Source organism: Dermochelys coriacea, chromosome 10 (assembly GCF_009764565.3).
Source record: "Dermochelys coriacea isolate rDerCor1 chromosome 10, rDerCor1.pri.v4, whole genome shotgun sequence".
In the NCBI taxonomy this organism is placed as follows: Eukaryota; Metazoa; Chordata; order Testudines; family Dermochelyidae; genus Dermochelys; species Dermochelys coriacea.
In genome coordinates this window covers 6,837,106-6,858,054 of record NC_050077.1, presented here as the reverse complement: position 1 = coordinate 6,858,054, position 20,949 = coordinate 6,837,106, and the positions used below count along the sequence as shown (strand labels likewise).

Sequence of the window (20,949 nt, the reverse complement as noted above, 5' to 3'; positions counted from 1 at the left end):
AGAATGATTGTGTGGTGTTTCTGTAAGCTGCCAGACAACTGCTATGCTGCACACCAGAGGTGGTTGCATTTCAATGGTATGTGAAGTGATTCCTGGAGTGGGAAGCTCCTGTTGATTTCACCAGGGTTTACGTGCACCAGTCTGAGGGCAGGATTTGGACCCTCGTTTGCAAAGTGCTTTGGGATCACTTAGGATGGGGTGCATTACGTAAAATAATAATAATCAATGACTGCTGTTACTTGAGATAGGCCTGAACTGGAACAGACAATCTAAACACCCCCAGACTTTGGGGAAGTTCAGATCTGGGTCAGAGCTTTTGAATTAGGGCTGGCTTTATAATTGACCAAAGCCAAATAGTGACGTTTAACGCCCCCGAAGTTTGGGTTGGGCTCTGCACTTTGCCACTTGGGCCCACCTCTGATGATGACATTTGAAAACGATGTTCTGAGGTCATCAGGGCCTGAAAAGCCTTGAGGCCCGTGGCAGAGAGCAAATGTATTGAGGCTTGCCACGGAGAAAAGAAATCAATGAACCAGGCCGTCCATGAATAGCCCTCCAGGGAGAGATCCCCGTTGTGTTTGTTCTATAGCCTTGGATAAAGGCTTGAGCGAAGCTTTGGAAGAACAATGAAAAGGCACTGCAGCCGGGGGTGTTCAGTTACTCCCGCCTGGAACACGTGTTTTTACGGAGACCAGCACTGAATGCTAATCTGAGGTGTCGCCGTGCTCTTTGACTTCCCCAGAATTATTCCAGATTTATGCTGGTGCAAAGGATAACAGCGTCTGACTCTGGATTAGACACACGCTTTTTGTAACTGACAGGTTTATTACCTGTCTCCACGCAGGAGGATGGATGGGTCAGAAAACCAGGGAGATTCAGAAGGGTTCCATGTGGGAAGGAGATTGTTAAGCAGTGGGGCTGGGAAACAGCTGAAGCTCATTAGGCTCCCTGGGACATGTAAAAGGAGATTTAGGTCAACAACTAAGGGGGGACTGAGCAGGCCAGCTGGAATGGCCTGGGGGAAAGTCTGGCTCTCACAGGGGAAATGCAGGAGATTTTAAGTTTGGTTTGGTTTCTGTTTTGAGCCTATGAAGTCTGACGAGATAAGAGATTCCCTCAGGATTGTGCTTGCACACAGCTGGGCTTCAACTTGAATCTCACTTTACCTTGTTTAGTTTCCAAGCTGCTTTGAGGAGGAGAGGAACTAGTTTAATGAGGACTCCAAAGCATAGGGTGGGGATGGAGTGCCCACCCCTCTGGCCATAGGTGGTTGCCTGATACCTTCAGGTGCTCTTCCTCTCCAGCCTGGACTTCACTCTTCACCACCTGTGTGTAATTTGGACCAACCTAAATCAAACTGGATTACCCCGATCAGATACATGAACTAGTTGTGTTGGAGGCACTTCTCAAGGTGTTTTCTATGAACGTAGTTCAGGATTTTTGGATCTAAGCCTGGGGTTTTACTATCAGTCTTCTGGACCCTGGCACCATGGTGTCTGGTGGGATATCTGGGATCCAGTGTTTTACTTGTATTTGTACCGTTGTTCAAGCTAAACCGAAATAAGGCTGAGTTGAGATGGGCCTGAACTGCAGCCTGTTGGACTAGTCTAACTAAATGAGTTTGAAATAATAACTTGGCTAAGCCAGTGCGATTCCAAATGCAGAAACACCTGCACTACTATGAAAGCCATGAAAATACAAATACTAAGTAAAACTACTGCAAATTCTCTAATAGGGAAAGCAAGGGGGGAAACGCTTGGGCCATTGACTTCAGTGGGAGCACGGTCAGAGCAGTCTCCTTAACTGGTACCACTGACAGCTGAAAAAAGAAAGAGAAGCAGAGGCCTGTGATTTGGACCAGGGCTATTTTCCCTGGGGGAAGTCTCCTCTCTCTGCTCAGACAGCGCAGTAGAATAGCTCAGCAGTGAGTGGGCATGGTGGAGGATGTGTTGCTTTTGCTGATGGAACGTGATTTAGGGAAAGCCATGAGCTACCAGACTTGGTGACATCCAGACTCTTCCTGACACTGGAACCGATTCCGAGCAGCTACCGCCCCGGCAATGACAGCTGTTATTTTTTCTATGCCTTTAAAAAAATAAAAAATACCCTGCAAAATGTGTGTGGGTGACGGAAATGGTGCTGTCGCTGCAATGACTCAGCTGTAAGTCTGTGACTTCGGAGAATACAGATATATGGAGAAATTGCGAATGATCTGTGTGGGGAGGTGCCGCTTGCTCTAAAACACAGTCCGCACACATGGTAGAATCCAAACTCAACCCCGTCCTAGGATCTGCCCTTATTAACAAAGAAATTATCAATACGATAACATAAAGGTCAGTTCAAACCTTCTCCCAGTGCCGCTGTGGCTATGGCTCTCAGCTTCCATCCCTGGGATTGATCCTCTATCTCTTGAGAGCTGCTTCCAACTCCGCTCCCTTCATGTCCAGGTGGGGAAATGAACTACCCCAGTGAACTGACTCCTCCAGTTAACCCTTTCCCAGTAGAATCAAAACAGGGTAACAAGGTGGAGCGTTTCAGGTAACCACAGCCAGCCTGTTACAATTCGTTACAGGGGAGCTTGAAATGGGATCCAGAGCTCTTCCTGCACTCGTTAATTGTTGTAGTGATCTGGGCTTAGAGAAGAGACAGGACTCAGGTGTAATGAATATAAAGGGATTCTTGTGTCTGTTGGACACACACATTGTATCCCTCCCTGACTTTCTAGCTCTAACCAGCCACACCCTAACTATAAACAGCCAGCTCTGTCTGGTGTCCCCACTTGACCTGGACTCAGCAGTCATGGAGGGGCCTGCTGGCCGCAATATGGTCATTTGTGGGGAGAGTCATTCTTCAGTCCGTTGGACTTTCTCAGTCACTTGGTCAACTCCAAGTCCAGTCCTCCCGGTGGACGTTCTCGAGACCAACCATTGCCCGGGAAAAAAAAGTCCCATCAGCAGGGGGGGTAAACAGTGAAATTTACTGCTATTCTAGCATGCACTAGGGCCATGTGTCAGTGCTGCAACTGGGCATAAAGAGGCAAGCAGCACTCACTTCCGCAGCTAATAACTTTCCTCATTTAGGTCAAAGCGTCAGCCAGAGCTCACTGAACTCTGCCTGTGTAATTGCTCCAAAGGGACAGGAGGGAAGGGGCTCAGGAAAGAACGGAGCCCTGTGTAGACTTCCTGGCCAGTGCCAATGCAGATGGAGAGTCAGCTGGCAATGACAGGGGGAGGGAGGAGGGTTTGCTTGTCTGTTATTTCCTTGGGATGAGTATGCGTGTGTTCCTGCGTCCCCAGCCTAGCTGCTGATAATCTGTACAGCAGGCGTACGGCGAAGGAAGAGCAAAACAGACTGCTGGCCGTGGGCCCGGGCTTGTTGTCATTCACGGAGCTCTGGATGTGCTGTTAAACCCCACAGAATCGGAGCACTGTATTCCTCTTGAAATGATCTATTCAGAGGAGAGATATGGAAGAAGAGAGAGAGTGAGCAACAGGAAGATGGAGCACTAAAGTCTTCTGTTTCTTACTATGGGACGGATGCAGGTGCAGCTGTCAATTCCAGGGTGCTTTGATTTATAGGTACCATCTTTCTTGAGCCGAAAGGGGACACTGAATCAGCCCAAAGCCCTTTGACCTTTCCATGGGCAAACCCTGAAGTTTGTTGCTTAATTTTCATTCTGATCTATTCATGCTGCAGTTACATTCAAAATCCTCTCTTCAGTGGCACAACAGTGACTTACACCAGCTGAGGATATGGTCCTTTATAACTGTGTTAAACAGGGATTTTGCCCGAGTGAGGCCAGAGTGAAAATTGAGCAGAGATTATAGGCTTTGACCCAATATGTTTAAGTACTGCTGGACTTTTCTACGGGGACGTGTTGGATTCTGATTTCAGTCACACCTGATGTGTAAATTCAGTATAGTTCCATTGAAGCCACTCCAGATTTCCATTTGTGTAAATGAGATTGGGTTTGGGCCCATCTATTTTAAAAGAATATTGTCACCTAGTTGAGATCCAAAATATAGGGTTTGTTGAGTTCTTCTTTTTTTTTTAAACAATTATAAAATATACCTAGAAATGTTTCCTTGTCATGTTAAAATAAAATGTCAATACAGTTTTTTTTGTTTGGTTTTTTTTTAGAAAACACTCTTCTCCTGCAGTGTTTGAAACCCCAACATTACGGCACTCACTCAGCTAGTTCATGAGAACCCCAGCGTGAAATGTTCCGAAGCCAAGTGGAATTGATCCATCTATTTCAGCATCGGATGTAAATACAAAAGGTAAGACAACAGTACAACAGGTGCAAATGAAGTGTGACTTGAAGAATTCTTTCAGCCTTCATCATGTAACGTACTTTTACTAACACAGGCAAGGATGGTTTTTAATATATTTATATGGAGAGAGATCGAGATCAGAATATTCCTTTCAATTCAGATACAGCGTGCTTCTCAGCACAGTTGGAGAAAGCATCTGAAATGCAAATCCGTACTTTTTGTTTATTTCACAATATTTATGGAAAACTCCAAGGATGAACAAGACCCTGATTCTTCACCCCTTGCTGATGCAAGCGGTCCTTACTCAGGCCAGATACTCCCATTGATTTCAATGGGACTCCTTGGGTGAGTGAAGGATGCAGAATCAGTTCCACCCTTTGAAATACTACCAGTCATTATTCATAAAAAGCATTGCAGTGCCAGAGCACCCTGCCATCTCAAAATACGGACACTTAGGTGACAGCTGGCTGGAACAGCATGTTGTGTGCACATGTTGTCTTGTTGGATTAATGTCACTGGGGGGGCTTCCTGCTGTGTTCAATAGGCATTGTGGAGGTTTCAGAGAGGGTATGTTGTCTTGAATGCAGTACCACTGAATGTGTCTGGTTCCATCCTTTAAACCACAAGGAATTTGGCTTCTCCCTGGGCTTTCCAGAGGGCAGAGGGTTTAAAAACACATCGGGCATCAGGGAGGTTGAATCCCTCTTGTCTTCATTTGCCGTCAGAGTTTTGAATGCGGGTGAACTTTGCCCTGGCTTCAAGCAGAACAAATAGAACAGAGCACAGTGCATATGGGGGTGGGTTAGGTTATTGTCCTCCATCGCAGGGGTTGGCATGGTACAGAGGTCCAAAGTGGGGGAAATAATAACAGGGTTTGCCAGGTGGCTGGGAGACCTAGTCGGAAATCGAGCTTTGCACCTGTGCAATTTGGTGAGCAGCCGTTGCACTCACATTTTAGTTAGTGCATTGGGTATAAAAGGCTGAAATTGCTCCAGTGAACCCCTGAAGATGCTCTCAGAGAGGCTGGGGTCTCTTCCCAAATTAATTGGGAATTACTATGTATTCTTTGATGGTCCTCATGAGTTTATTGGAGTCGATAGAGTTGCAACAACTTGTGCTAATGATGATTTTGACCCTGTTTTAGACACGGTGTAGGGATAACTCCTCCATCCCTGAAATGCAGCCAACTCTAGGGTGGAACTCAACAGCAGCTACACACAACAATTGATAGAGGGGAAAAGAAGACTAGATTACTCAGGGGAAACCAGAGACAGGAATTTAGGGAGGAAGAATGTAGGGCTTTGGCCTAGAATCTGGCAGGGATAATGGAGTTAATACACCAAATTCTTACAGAGAAAAGCACTTTGAGCTATTTGATGACCACAAGAGGAGAGGACCTTGGTTCTAAGAACATAAGAACGGCCATACTGGGTCCATCTAGCCCAGTATCCTGTCTTCCAAGGAATGCATCCAATGAAGTGAGCTGTAGCTCACGAAAGCTTATGCTCAAATAAATTTGTTAATCTCTAAGGTGCCACAAGTACTCCTTTTTTTATTTGTCTTCCAACTGTGGCCAGTGCCAGATGCTTCAGAGGGAATGAACAGAACAGGGCAATTATCAATTGACCCATTCCCTCTTGTCCAATCCCAGTTTCTGGCAGTCAGAGGCTTAGAGACTCCCAGAGCATAGCGTTCTACATTTCATTAGCAGTGCAACACAGAACTCCCTCAATACCCTCTCCTATGTACACTTAGGCCTTGTCTACACTTAATCCCACTTTCAGCCATCCATGGCCTGCAATCAGTGTAGCTGCACTGACCCAAACCACGCATGCCACTGTTTGCACTGGTTGAGCTAGCCCAGATGTCCAGCTGATGACTGAAATCAGAGCTAACCCCCATGTATAGACAGTGTTGCTCTCGAATCCCCAACAGCCAGTCCCCTGGGTTTTCCTTGGAGGTTTCCCCTCCAACTAGTGACTAGGCCCAACCCTGCTTAGAGTATGAGAACTGAGGAGTTCATAGTCTGAAGATGGTCGTAGGAAGGCAGATGCAGGGAAGTGTTAGTGCAGCACATAGGGGAAACAGCAATAGCTTTCAAGACAGTAACAATGCAGTGACTGATACAGGCTGTGTTACGTAGAACAGTTGCCTCTCTGTTTTTTGAATGGGCATCTAATATTTCGGTGGCAGTTTAGGCACCCCCTCAATGGGCTAGCAAGCTTCTTGCAAAGGGTGGTGTGTAGTGAAAGGTAGCCTCATAAAACCAGGTTTGTATGTTTTAAAGGAAGGGAGATTTCTTAGCTCCCCTCCTCCTTGAGCAGTTGTGTTAGCCATTCCCTTGATCTCATTCAAAGCTCTCTGCTGAATCAGATGCTTTGGCCATTACCCCGGTGAAGGAGCGTGCTATGCCTTTAAGGATCAGGCTGGAGCCTACAACCAGCTATTTAAACAGGAAGGGGAAACTGAGCTGGAGAGAGGGGATTAGAAATTATGCAGGCTGTTATGTCTCTCTCTCTCTCTCTCTCTCTGATCTCAATTTGTCTCCCATTAGAGCAGGACCATACAGAAAGTCTACAAAGGTAGGTGCGTTCCTGACCAGAAATAGGTGAAGTTGGCACTTAACCTTTGGTCTCACAGCTGGTTAAGCCCTGTCATCTCTGCATGGCTGGCCTGGATTCTTCATTGCAGAGTCATTTAAGTCCCAAATCTGCAAATCATTCTGGCGTGTGTTTAAATCCACCCCTGTTCAGGAGAACCTGTAAACAGTGCTTCAGCGCTTTACTGAATTGGGGCCTTAAACAAGTGCAGAGCTTCACTGTTTGGCTTGCTCATGGTTGACGCTCACTTTGTACAGGGGTAAAACGAAGGCACAGTGTCCAAGGCATTGGGGGATCATGTTGTTCCCAAATCCAAGTGTTCAAAACTTCTGAGTCAGGCTACCCAAAACCATGAGACTGTTTTTTTCCTTTTTTTTAAAAAAAAGGAGATTTAAATAATAGTGCAGGCAAGGTTCTTTATATTTGTTTTCTGCATGTTGAGGCTTTATGGTTTACATTTTCAATCTTTTCTCCCCAATTCAGGAAGGCTAGAAACTTTACTCTTTTTAAAAGAAAAAAAGGAAAGCTGAGATTCTGATGCAGTCACAGGGCTCCAGGAGTGGGGCTTTGAGGAAATGCCGTGTTTCATGAGACAGGAGTTATCAATGCTGATCCAGGCTCGCTGTTTATAAACAGCCAGATAATGAAGGGTTGCAAGTGGAATGATAATACAGTGCAACTGACTTGGGGTGCTTACAAGTCTCATTTTATTCCCTAGCTAGAACAAGGCTTCTGCCAAGATGCTCTTGCATGCATCACCACAAGGGTCAAATTAGTGGTTTCAGCAGAGGAAACCACTTGTAAGACACAGCCCAGACTTAAGTTCTTTCTCAGGCTATGGCTTCACTGCAGTTTAAGTTGATGTCATTCAGGGATGTGAATTAGCCACCCCTCTGAGCAACATAACTTATGCTGGCTTAAGCGCCGGTGTGGTCAGCGCTATGTCAGTGGAAGAGCTTCCCCTGCCAACATAGCTATGGCCGCTCATGGGGGCTGGAGAAATTAAGCCAGCAGAAGAGCTCTCTCCCATTGGCTTAGAGCGGCTACACGGAGAGTTTACAGCAGTGCCCTGTAAGCTCTCCAGTGTGTAGCCATAATCTCCGTGTAAAGCAATTAGAGGCCTAGCTCAGCAGGTGTCCCAAGTTTTCTTCCAGCTGAGTGGAGTCCTACTTGAGTCAATACCCAGACAATCCAGGTTCACTTGACTTTTGCTTGTATTGTTCTGGTTATCACCTTGTGCATCAAATCTTAACCATAGTCAACCCATTTTTAACATGGTACCAGCCTGATGTGACTGTAATACACTTGCATCCATGCTTAATATTCCTTACAAAGTGCCTTAGAACCGTTTAAAGAGACTGCTTGTGGGGTTATGCCTGTCTATGGTCAGCCTACTTGTCGGATGGGCCAACTGAGCTACAACAGTGCTAACAAGAGCCACTGATGTGGTGGAAAGTGGTGGCAGCCAGCATATTTTCAGCAGAAGCATACTCCTCACTTGTTTTTGAGTACAGCTGAAGCTATCGTTAGAGCCCTGCTGATCCCCGGATATCCGCTTTATATCCGCTGATATCTGCATCTGCAGATGTGGATGCGGTTGTATTGTTTGCCATCTTTGCAGATCACGGATTGGATGCAGATCCAAATTTTTGTATCCACACAGAGCTCTAAGGTAAGGTGCTGGTGCAGGTGTGGATCACGGGTCAGATACAAGTTAATTATCAGGGGTGTGGCTCGGATGTGGATCCAAATGTTTGTATCCGCGCAGGGCTCTAGCTATTGTGGTTCAAGCCCCATCAGAAACAGGGTCATGAGCTGCCAAAGCTGGTTCCCATCTGTGCTGGTGTTTGAGCTTTGCTTCCACTGATCAGTGCTACATGTGGTTTTAAGGATTGAACTAGAAGTAATTCCTCTGACTTCCTCTACTATTTACAGTCAGAAAGGAATCCTGTGCTTCTCCATACCACTCAGCTCAGAAAAATGTGGCAGCACGTGGGAGTGCCAATTACAGCCAATTATAACCTGACCAACAGGCCCTGGCACTCCAGGACCTACTGAAACTTGCTGTCCTTGCGAGATAAAGATTTTTCTTCTGTGCGTGTCTGAACCAGGCTTGAACTCATTGCTTCTGGGAGACACGTGTAGCAATCATTCGGCAGTAGTGTTCAGAACTGAGGCTGGCCCAAATAAAGCGGTGGGACTGAATATATTGCTGCGAGTGTTTCTTGCCTTCAGTGCTGTCTGGTTCCTGTGCCTTTCTGACACCTTACCGTGAATCTTTTCCAGCCTGTGTCCTGAATTTTCAGTCTGCTTGTTGAGGTTTAGGGACATCCATTTATGACTCTACATTATTATTATTTATTTGTTTGTATTGTGCTAGGCGCTGTACAAACAGAGCAAAAGACACTCTGCCCCATATTTGCATTCCAGAAAGTGGGACTCTTATGAGTGTATTCAGTGGGAGAAGGAGTAATATTAGTTCAGTGGCGAATTTAGGGTGTTGCTCAGAGGTCACTAGGACCTTATGTACACTTGGATTATTTAGCTAAAATGTCCCCCTGTTGCTACCAGTGTTTCAGCTCTGCTGTCTGTAGCCATGATGGAGACATTAGTGTAGAATGGGTGCCAGCTACTGTCATGTCACCTAGTCCTGGGTGAAATGACATGGTGCTTAAAATTTCAGTGGCTTCCAGCACCTTTTCTACACTAGGATTCCCACTGTTGCTACCACCAAAGGAGCAGAAACTGTGGGAGCAACAGTGGGGAAGTTTTAGGAAGAAAAAAAAGCTGGTGTAGACAAAGCCTGTTCCCAGGGACTGCGGGTTATGAACTGGCATTGTTCTCACATTGGTTTGCACTGTTGGGGATGAAGGGCTGTGAATGATTAAGGGCTGATGCACTTTTATGGGTGACTACAAAGGGCCTTCTGTCCCTTCCTCCCCACCCCGCTCCTCTTTCATTTAATCTGTGTGATGTTCCACCCTTGGAAATTTGAGAGCTCCTTGCACGGCATCAGTCTTTGAGTGGGAGGAGTTTAGTTTGCTCTCTCGGTGGGTTTTCCATTAGACAAGGAGCATTTAGAGCCTCTTTCTCTTTGTTTTCCAATTCCTGTTTTCTCATTGCAGCCATGGGGTTGGTTTTATGGCCTGCAGTGATAACTTTAGGGATGGGCCAACTGGTGTGAAGTAAAGGAAAAACTCCCACCCCAGACAGAAAGGCATCGCCTTATCTGCACTGGGGATTTGCTCTAAATACAAGCAGCCATTGTTGGCCCGCTGTTGGTGTAGCTGCACCAGTACAACCCCCAGTATAGACAGGAAAAGCCACTATTTGCACTGGTGGAGGTTACCCCTGCTGGCAATCAGGCTAACGCAGTAGTTCTCAAACTTTTTTACTGGTGACCCCTTTTATAGCAAGCCTCTGAGTGCGACCCCCATTATAAATTAATTTTTTTTTAAATATATTTAACACCATTATAAATGCTGGAGGAAAAGTGGGCTTTGGGGTGGAAGCTGACAGCTCGCAACCCCTCATGTAATAACCTTGCGACCCCCTGAGGGGTCCCGACCCCCAGTTTGAGAACCCCTGGGCTAACCTATGACTATTTGAATTGTTTTATCCTGTCTACACACTGGTTTGCACTGGTACGGCTAACTCTGATGGAGCAAACTGCAGTCGGGGCAAATTTCCAGTACAGACGAGACTTAAGACTCTTTTCTTTGCTAATCTTTTTTACTGTCATAACACCCGAAGCGTGGATTGTCAATGTTTCCCTGTAGATAAACACCAGCAATAATCAAACTCATCCTTGATCTAAATACATGCTAGTGGTGAAACATGAGGATGGGTAGAGAATATACTTAAATGTTCTAAGGTGGAATTTTATAGACACCCAGATGCTGTGATGAGGGGCACATTAGAGAAAAGGATGTGAACATTTACCCAGAAACGCAAACCAACCCATTCTCATGTTCAAAAAACTGGTTAACTCTTTGGTTAGGTGGGTAGTTTTGACTTGTGAACACTGGGGCTTCCATATCCAAAATACTACAGGAAAGATGCTATTCTTGTGTTATTTTTTTCCCCCAGCCAGAAACAGGATGCACCAGAAATCTCACCAGATTCCCAGCCTGACTTTTGGATAAAGAGGTCTGGCTATATCTATGGTTGTTGTTTGTATTATGGTAGCACCCAGTGGCCACAGCCCCATTGCGCTAGGTGCTGTACAAACGTACTGAACCTCTGAGATTTGCCCATCACTACAGAACATGTTGCCATAGCTGTGAGTTTGCTATCACTCCTCTGATTCCAGTCAAACTGCAACAGTAACACGATGTGAAATTCCATTCTGGTTTCCTCAGTATAAATTGCAGGGAAATCTCCCCAGGAGATGGAGTGGATATAGTCCGCTGTATATTTGGGTGGACATTGGGTCTTAGTGTTGCATATGTAACCCACACACCTCCTGGGTGTGCTGTTCTATCCCATCTAGTGGCACTGAGACCACTTAGAGAGAGAGATAAAAATGAGTCTGCTCTACAGCCTTAGCTAACAGTTAGTAGCGGCTCGTGCATTAAGTTCCAGAGGTCCCTGGTGCTATGCCGATGACCAGGGTCTGTCGGTATTCCATATACACTTGAGCTCATGCTATAGAAGGTTCTTGTTCTACACCTTCTGAGCGAAGTCTGGGATTTGCATTGTGACTGGTAGCAGAGCAGGTAATGATTAAATAGGCCCTGGATACCTTCCCTCTAGAAGCCACCAAGAATCTGAGTCTCCTCTTACTTACTCCTGGTGTAACCATGTTGATTTCAGTAATATCACTCCGGATTTACATCAGTGTTAACAGGAGACTCAGGCCCTTAGTCTTCTTTGTAGTTAAGAGGGTACTTTCCCCTGGGCATTAGACTTTGATGCCAAAGTGCAAGGCCTCCTGCATCCTCTCTTGTTATCTGTAGGCTCACTGGTGGTCACTGTGAAACTGCTCTAACGGACTGTTCTGCAGTCTGTATGGTTGGCCGCTTGATTAAAATGCACACCGAGACAGCATTAAGAACAGCCCCAGGGGCATTATTACCTGACCAGCTTTGATCGATTGTTCATTCATCTGTTTGTTGGTCAGACATGCTCTTTTCCACTTCCCTCACTGCATAAAGCCCCCCATATTCCTCTTCATGCCAGATATATTATCAGACTGAGTAATGAGCGCAGTTGCCAGCCCACCAAGGCGATAGGAGATCGATTTCACGGCAGTGCTACGCAGCAGGGAGTTCTGTTCTCTCTTCCTTTTGCTCTGCTGACTTTTTGTAAATACTGAGTTTCTGTCTTTCTCAAAAGTAAAATCTGGAGCCAGGAAGGAGGATGGACTAGCTGACCTCTTGAAGTCCCTTCCAGCCCTACATACCTAAGGTTCCACGATCCGCGGCCACGTGAGATACTGGTGGAACAAAACAGGTCATCTTGAGCTTAGTCCATCATTACAAAGGCGAAGAGGACCTGGCAGCAGTCTGAGGACAGCCCCAGCCCAAAGCAGGAGCATCTCAAAACTCAGGAGACATTCTTTGGTAATGAGAGGCTCTGAAGGAAATTGTGTCCAGGCTTCCTTGCTGGCTGGAAGCTCTCTCAGGTGTCGAGCATTGGGAAGCTGGAAGTCAAGAAGTCTTAGTTCTAGAAGATGCAAACTCCAGAATCCACAAGTTCATTTTATGCCCTTAGAGTAGACCTGGAGACTCGGAGTTGCCTCCATTTCCTCTCTTTTCTCTCCCTCCATTAAAGTGGAAGGTGGTATTAAGTAACCCCAATCTTTGCTAAATACTTTTGGGCTGATTCTGCAACTTTTGTTGGTGCCAACCCACCCAATCAGACTGCTTGGGTGAGTGCTAACCAGTGTGTATAAGGGACTGGGCAATTTAGGAGCAACAAGTGACTTCCATTCACACCAGTGATGCAACAAAGAAAAAGGCCCCCCCTACCCCCTCGATGGGACGGAACACCACACCCTGGTGGTGTGTGGGTTACACTTGGTTATGATTAGAACTAGGTACATGGCTCTTAATGTCTTTGGTGAATATTCCTTCCAAGAAAAACACCCAATTTGCTTGGGCTGTGTTCTCACCCCCCCCTTCCCATCAACGTTCTAATGAATGAATGGGTGCAGAAAGAATGCCCTTTAAGTGACTATTAGAGAATATTTGGAACTTGTAAATATGAATATTTACACTAGAAGAAGGATTCCAAGAGCTTGTCTATATTGTGAATGAAACCAAAATAATTATATCTATGTAAAATGCCCTATTTTGATAGAATTTGAGATGATTCTGGGGCTTAACTAAGGGCAAGTCTACACTTAAAACACTGCTTTACTGAAAAAGAAAAGGAGTACTTGTGGCACCTTAGAGACTAACAAATTTATTAGAGCATAAGCTTTCGTGAGCTACAGCTCACTTCATCGGATGCATTTGGTGGTTTTTTTTCCACCAAATGCATCTGATGAAGTGAGCTGTAGCTCACGGAAGCTTATGCTCTAATAAATTTGTTAGTCTCTAAGGTGTCATAAGTACTCCTTTTCTTTTTGCGAATACAGACTAACACGGCTGCTACTCTGAAACCTTGCTTTACTGAAGACATTTTAAGCCTATGGGAGAGAGCTCTTCCAATGGTGTAGTTAATCCACCTCCCCAAGAGGCAGTAGCTGTATTGATGGGAGAAGCTCTCCTGCCAACACAGCACTGTCTACATGGGGAGAGAAGGGGTTAGGTTGGTGTGGATTTTTCACACCCCTGAGTGATGTAGTTATACTGATATAGGGGTCTGTAGTGTAGATCAGACCTCAGTCAATATAAAGGCACCCTTATACTGAAATAAGGGAGTCCATACCCAAGCCCACATGCTCAGGGTCTAACAGTACTGATTGTTGCCACATTGGGGTTTGGGAAGGAATTTTTCCCCAGGTCAGATTGGCGGAGGGTTTTTCTTCTTCTTCTGCAGTGTGGGGAATAGATCACTTGCTGGTTTGAACTGGAGTAAATGTGGAGTCTCTGTAACTTGAAGTCTTTAAATCAAGATTTAAGGACTTCAGTAACTCAGCCAGAGATTATGGGTCCACTACAGGAGTGGGTGGGGTCCTGTGGCCTGCGTTGGGCAGCAGGTCAAACTAGATGATTATGATGGCCCCTTCTGGCCATCAGGTCTGAAAGTCTCTGACACTTAAAGCAAAATAACTAAGGATGTGTATTACAACTGATATATTTATTTGGTTACATGAAGACAAGGGCCTAAGAGTTAAACTCATCCAGTTTGGGAAAGGAAACAATACTATATGGACCTGGTGCGTCTAATCAAAGCTAAACACAAGATAGCTCAGATTTTGAATAGTGATCACTTGCAATGAACTGCTTGTGAACAATTTACAGAACAAATTGGAGGTGGAAATTATTGTGAGTAACGGGAATACTAAATCAATTCAATAACTTTGTTAGCACCTTGTCGATAATTCAGAAGGCCAAAAAGAGGCTTCATTTATCAAATAATTCTTTGCAAATTATTCATTCAGCTCTGATGATAATGGTCAAATTTAGCAGCATTTTGTTGTTGTTGCAATTTTAATGAATTTGCTTTGCTCAGAATTTCCAAACCTGGGGGCCTCAAATTAGGCTCTTAGATCCATATTTGGGCACCTAGATGGGCCTAATTGTTCAGAGATGCTGACCAGCCCCAACTCCCCTCCCACTGATTTCAGTGGGAGCTGAAGATGCTAAGCACCTTGAAAAATCAGGTGGCTTCTCTTTGGGTGCATAAATATGGATTTAGGTACCTAATGTTGACAACGTTGGCCTCTGCTTTTAAATTGATTCCTTTGGAGTGGGGAAAGCAAACCAGTAATGGAGCAAAATGACTGTAATTTAGAGATTGAATTGCATGCAGCTAGAATCATGCATCAGTATAATGAGATTCAGGCTTGTTTGGATGCAAAGACTGGAGACAGAAGAAGAAAATGTGATCCACCAAGCCAGCTCTCAGGAAATGGGAAACAATAGAATGCGGAAATCAAATTTCAAACTGTATGGCTATATTTATCAAGTTTTCCTTAGAATTTTTACAGGTTTTTTTTACTGGCCTGGTTGACATATGGCCAGAGTATCAGATCATCATAGAGCATTGTTGTTTGTAGCCTATTCATTAATGCTAAGCTGGGGGGAAATGCACTTCCTATTGTGAAATGCTTTCAGGGCGGTGTTCCTGTTGTGTCATTTGAGCCATGGCCGGACACTCTAAAACAAACTCATTAGCTAATTAGTGACTGTCTCCCAGCCCCATGTGGCTGCACTTGCTGTGTGAACAATATGCATATCATCACTGGCATCAGGAACAGGGACCCTTTGTGGCTTTCTGGCAGCCACTCTGCTAGGCTAGCTACCACAGTAGCCTTGTCTAGGCTGAGCCAGCAAGATCTGCACTCACTTTTCCTTAGCTAGGAGATTCTCTTCCACATGGTACATTGCACGACGGTTCCCTTTGTTAGAATTCTGTAGATAGTACAGTAATTGGAAAGGTCTATTTGCTTCACCCTCAACCGGCTTTGCACACATGGATTGCTCTTGGGCTGTGACAGACACTGAGGTGATAAATTGGTTCTGATGAGAAATTGGTCTTGTAAACAATGGCTTCTAACTCTCTGACTCTCGCATCATTGAAAAGTTGTGAGCTCTCCAGTATTTGATCGAGTGTTCCCAGCAACTTACTAAGCACCTTTCCCACATGTTTCCAATGAGGGGCTGGGTAACATAGGAGGACTGGATGGAAAGCCTTTCACTATTAGGTCACAGGTCCAGATCCCGGCCTAGGGCAGTGGGAACCAAACGTGGTTCCTATCCAACGGGGGCCATAAATTAGCTGTGTGAAACAAGTCTGGCCAGCTCAGCTCTGTCCTCAGTAGGGGTGTCTCCATCATACTAAACCAGCACCACAAGTGGCCCCCATGCTGGCAGACTCAGTAGAGTGACCAAGGACTGAATTGGATAGGGAGAAGGAACTCGCCTCTTGTTCCCAAAGGTAGTCCTTCCGGGCCAGAGTGGAGGAAGAAGGGTTGGGGAGAAGGCATCATGAGGAAACTTGTTCTGCACATTTTCTGTTAATGGAGAACCTCATTCCACAGGTCCTTTTCAATAGCATCAAATTCACAGGCATAAAAATATACAATTTCCACACACCTTGGGCTTCATCCTCCATTTATCCACTGCTGGTGTTCCTAGAGAAGAAAAAGGGGACACATTCCTTCAGATATGGTTCATCATTTTAAACATTTTATTCTCTCACCCAAGTCTCCTTCTGTTCCGGTTTTAATGGTGCTTAGCACCTCCCACTCATGGTCTCATAGTGAGAGTCAGCATCACAGCTGGCATCAGAACTCGGGAATTTCTGGCTCCCCAGCCATCTTCAAACCACTAGGGCAGCGGTTTTCAAACTGGAACATAAGGCACTGGGTCGTGGCGGCTCTGGTCAGCACCACTGACTGGGCCGTTAAAAGTCTCGTTGGCGGTGCTGCCGGCTAAGGCAGGCTAGTCCCTAGCTGTTCTGACACCACGCTGTGCTCCGGACGTGGCCAGCAGCAGGTCCGGCTCCTAGGCGGGGGGGGGAAGGCACGGGGCTCCGCGTGCTGCCCCTTCCCCGAGCACCGGCTCCGCACTCTCATTGGCTGGTTCTCAGCCAATGCGAGCTAGGGTGGTGGTGCCTGCCGGCGAGAGCCGTGCTGAGCTGCTTGTGCACCTTCGCCTAGGAGCCGGACCCGCTGCTGGCCGCTTCCAGGGCGCAGTGCGGTCCGTGGTGCTGGGACAGGTAGGAAGCCTGCCTCAGCACCCCCGCTGCACCGCTGACTAGGAGCTGCCTGAGGTAAGCCCGCATCCCAATCCTCTGCTCCAGCCCTGAGCTCTCCCCAAGCCCGGAGCCCCTTCCTGCACCCCAAACCCCTCATCCCTGGTTCCACCCCAGAGCCTGCACCCCCAGCCCTGACCCCCTCCTGCACCCCAACCCCCTGCCCCAGCCCAGAGCCCCCTCCCACACCCTGAACCCCGCAGCCCTGAGTCCTCCCAAACCCCTCACCCCAGCTCCACTGGGTTGCGGGCATCAACAGTTTTCTTCAACTGGGTCCCCAGAAAAAAAGTTTGAAAACCACTGCACTAGACCAGGCTGCCTCTCAGAACATTTCACTCTTTGTGTGATTCAGAGCAGATACAGCTCCTTTGTGCTGAGCCTAATCTGTCGACCACAAAGGCCAATGGGAGTTTTGCCATTGACGTTGGTGAAAACAGGGTTAGGCCCCAAGTTTGCACTGAAGATTGTGATGGTCACTGGTAGAACAACCCCTTCTAATTGACTTTTTTTCTAAGACTTTTTTTTAGAAAAATTCCTGGGGAATTTGGTTCTTGTGAGTGGCTAATAGCCGTAGCTGGAGCCAGACATATAGGAGGCAGAGCTCTGCTAATGCACTTCACTACTGATCTGTACCAGCCCTGGCTCTCTCCTGAACAGAGATCAGAGCCAGTGCTAGGCATAAACAGACTAATTGCTTAGGGCCCCGAGCAGCTCCAGGGGACCCCTATTAGCTTTTTAGTATGTATGTGGAGGCCTAAAATATTCCTGCTTAGGGCCCCCAATGGGCTAGCACTGCCTTTGCCAGAGATGACCAATTGCCTGGAATTGTTTAATGGTTTGGTGATGGGAACAAAGGTTCAAAGAGGACTAATATGAGACTACTAAATTCCTTGGACCTGTGATCTTGGGCAAGGATTATTCTCAGAGGTGAGAGTCAGGTGCTTTAACCCCCTTAAGTTGCTTTGCTCATATTTAGATGACTGTTGAAGCACCTCGAGCATTTCCTGAAGTGAGTTGCCGTCGCAATTATCAGGGGTCATGACCATACATATGTCTCATTTCAGCTCCATTAATAGAAGCTTCTTAATGTGATTCTGAACTCTTCCCAGGTGCTTAAAGCCATTAGTTAGTACTGACTAACTCAGCAGAGGAGAAGGAAGATGATGTGGATTTATCCACAACTCCATTATAAATTTGTTAGTCTCTAAGGTGCCACAAGTACTCCTTTTCTTTTTCCATTTATACAGATTCTATGCTAGTCAACTAAGCACCTTCCCTGCCCTCCCACCAGACACCCAGGACCTCTCCCACCCAGTGGCCAGCCATGAACTGCCTAGCTTGAAAAATAAACCATAGGGTAGGCTCTCTTCCCCTTGCCAATGCCGTTCTTCCTCCCTAGTTGATGAAATCCTTGTGACCCTCTCCCAGTTAGCTGAGTTGCTAAAACCCTCTGGAATTCCTGACAGACATCCCCAGTGCTTTGAACCACCCAGCTGCCCAGCCTTTCATTCCCAGATGTGCTATGTGGGTTAACAGAAGTCAGTCTGATATCCTGCATATCTTCCTTCACCCAATGCACTGCAAATACCAGAGTTGTCCTCGCATGCTTGTAGCATCTGGAAATAGAACTTATGACCTTCAGCTCCCAAAACATGGGCCTCCCAGCCAGAGATCTAAGAGCTTGGCCAGACCCGGGAACTGACAGAGACATGAAGGCTGTGTCTAACCTAGAACTTTCTTCCTCTGAGTTCCCACAGGTGCAGTGTCACAGGGAATAGAGCTAGCATTTTAACCTAGCTCAGAGCAGGTCCAGATGACATTGTGAGGAATGATGGTGGCTGCCAGTGTTTTGTCTCCACTAGCCCTCCATCAGTGGGGAATATGAAGGGAAAAGTCTAGGGCAGACAAACAGATTTGATATAATTCCACTGGTGGGACATGCACACCTCAGCGCTAAAAGGAAATAAGAATTCACGTAAACAACAGCGCCCCGCCCCTGCTTTTAATTAACAAACAATATTCTCAGAGCAGTTCCACTTGGATGTGTCTCCTGAAGTCAAGGATGTTGCTGATACACAACCTTATCACAATTCAGGTTAACAAATTTATTGGAGCATAAGCTTTCATGAGCTACAGCTCACTTCATCAGTCCACTGAATGCATCCGATGAAGTGAGCTGAAGCTCACGAAAGCTTATGCTCCAATAAATTTGTTAGCCTCTAAGGTGCCACAAGTCCTCCTTTTCTTTTTTGCGAATACAGACTACCACGGCTGCTACTCCTGAAACAATTCAGGTTGTTTTGATGTTTGCTGCACTGGAGACAAAGGGGCAGGGGACGAAAATCAATTTTTTTTTCTCCCTCCACTGGAAAAAAAGGAGGAAATTGTCAGCGGAAAAAAGATTTGTTTTCAAGTCTCTGGGGTTGGGGCAGGGAGTGCAGGGGAGACTTGTGGTGCGGGGGGAATGATTGGCTGAGTGATTTTCAGTCACTCCTGGGAGTGGGTGTGGTAGGGTTTGGGGAGGGGAACTAAGAACTGGGGGGGGGGTGGGGGGTTTGGTCACTCCCCTGGCAGGGTGGGGCTGTCAGGATGTGACAGTCTGTGGGAGTGACATTTGTAATGTCCTCTTGGAGCTCACACACAGCAAAATCCTTCCTCACACGAGGGAGACACGTTCAAAATCTGCCTTAAGGCTCCTGCCATACATGGCCCTTGGGGGACATCCCGCCAGGTGAGTGTACTTCCATGATGACGGGGAGCTAGGGTGGGACCCGGGGGTGAGCCACCTACTGCGGTGGGAAAGGGGGGAGGGACGCTTGGCTCTTTAAGGGAGTTGGGGAGTGGGGACAGATGTGTGAGGAGGGGTTAGGGTGGGGGGAGATCAGAGGTGGGTGCCCTGAGGAAGGAGAGACTTGGTTATTTGCCCTGGTCTGACTTGGCTGGGGCTGGGGAGACTTTCCAAGCCTGTCCCCAAAATGATTGGGTTCCCCCCCCTGCACTAACAGAGTGGGATCCCTGGGAAGGGAGAGGGGCTGGGATTTCCAAATCCCGCCCCCCCCCAAAAAAAGGGGGGGGAAGAGGCTGGGATTTCCACGCCCCCCGCAAAAGCGGGGAGAGGAGCTGTGATTTCCATGCACCCCGAAAAAGAGGGGAGCGAGTCTGCGATCCCCCCCCCCGGGGGGAGAAGGCCTGTCCTTTCCACCCCTCCCGCCAGAGAGGGGAGAGGATCCGTCCCCCCCCCCCCATGGGCTCGGGGAGGGGCGGGGCCAAGGCGGCGGTTCTGGCCGGGCGGCTCCGCCTTTCGCTCTCCGCGCCCGCGCGCGTCCCCGCCGGGGGGGGAGGGGGCGGCCTCGGGGACGCGCTCGGGAGTCGGGAGCCGCGGCACCCCCCCGCAGCCGCCGCCATGTTGGATGGTGCCTGTGGGTGTCAAAGCCAGCCAGAGGCGGCGGCGGCGGCCGGGCAGCCAGACCCCCGGGCCCCGCTCCCAGCCCCGCGGCGGAGGCGGAGGCGGCGGCAGGTCAGTGGGGAGCCGGGCGTTCGCCCCGCTGTCCCGGGCATGGGGCAGCTCCCCGCCCCCCGGGGTGATGGATGGGGGGGGCTGGTAGGGGACCCCCGAGAAGGGTGGGGGCAGCGGCCTTGGCGGGGGGGGGGGCTGAGTGGACGTGTGTCCGGGGGGGCAGGGCTGTGTAGCTGAAGGGGAGGCGCGGGGTGTTTGATGGGGCAGTTGGGGGGTGGGGGTTGTAGGTGGAGGGGGGAGGCTTGGGGGGAGGGGGTGTTTGGGGGGTGGGGGCTGCAGGGGGAGGGGGGAGGCTTGGGGGGAGGGGGTGTTTGGGGGGGAGGTTGTAGGTGGAGGGGGGGTGTTTGGGGGGGGAGGTTGTAGGTGGAGGGGGGGTGTTTGGGGGGAGGGGGTGTTTGGGGGGGAGGTTGTAGGTGGGGAGGGGGTGTTTGGGGGGGAGGTTGTAGGTGGGGAGGGGGTGTTTGGGGGGAGGTTGTAGGTGGGGAGGGGGGAGGTTTGGGGGGTGGGGGTTGTAGGTGGAGGGGGGAGGGGGTGTTTGGAGGCGGGATTGGGGGGGATCTGGGGATTAGAGGCTGGGGGGTGTATCTGGAAGTGGGGTTGGTTTTGGGGGTATAGGGTGTTTGGGGGATCTGGGGCTTGGGTGGTATATTTGGAGGGAGGAGGTTGTGGGGTGTGTCTGGCTAGGGGG

General features: G+C 48.0%; 1 protein-coding gene across 4 annotated transcripts in view; it reads left to right on the top strand.

Annotated features, from left to right (window-relative positions):
- The first annotated feature begins 6,837 nt into the window (after positions 1 to 6,837).
- The window catches only part of EPN2 (epsin 2), a 78,000-nt gene continuing 63,888 nt past the window's right edge, over positions 6,838 to 20,949 (top strand). For 2 of the 4 annotated variants that reach the window (XM_038420022.2, XM_038420020.2), the window contains exon 1: positions 20,118 to 20,261. The gene's annotated coding sequence lies outside the window, so the exon portion shown is untranslated. Of the gene's footprint in view, positions 6,857 to 19,334; positions 19,476 to 20,117; positions 20,262 to 20,949 lie in introns of those variants that run through there. The other 2 variants (XM_043493607.1, XM_038420021.2) reach the window with 2 other exon arrangements.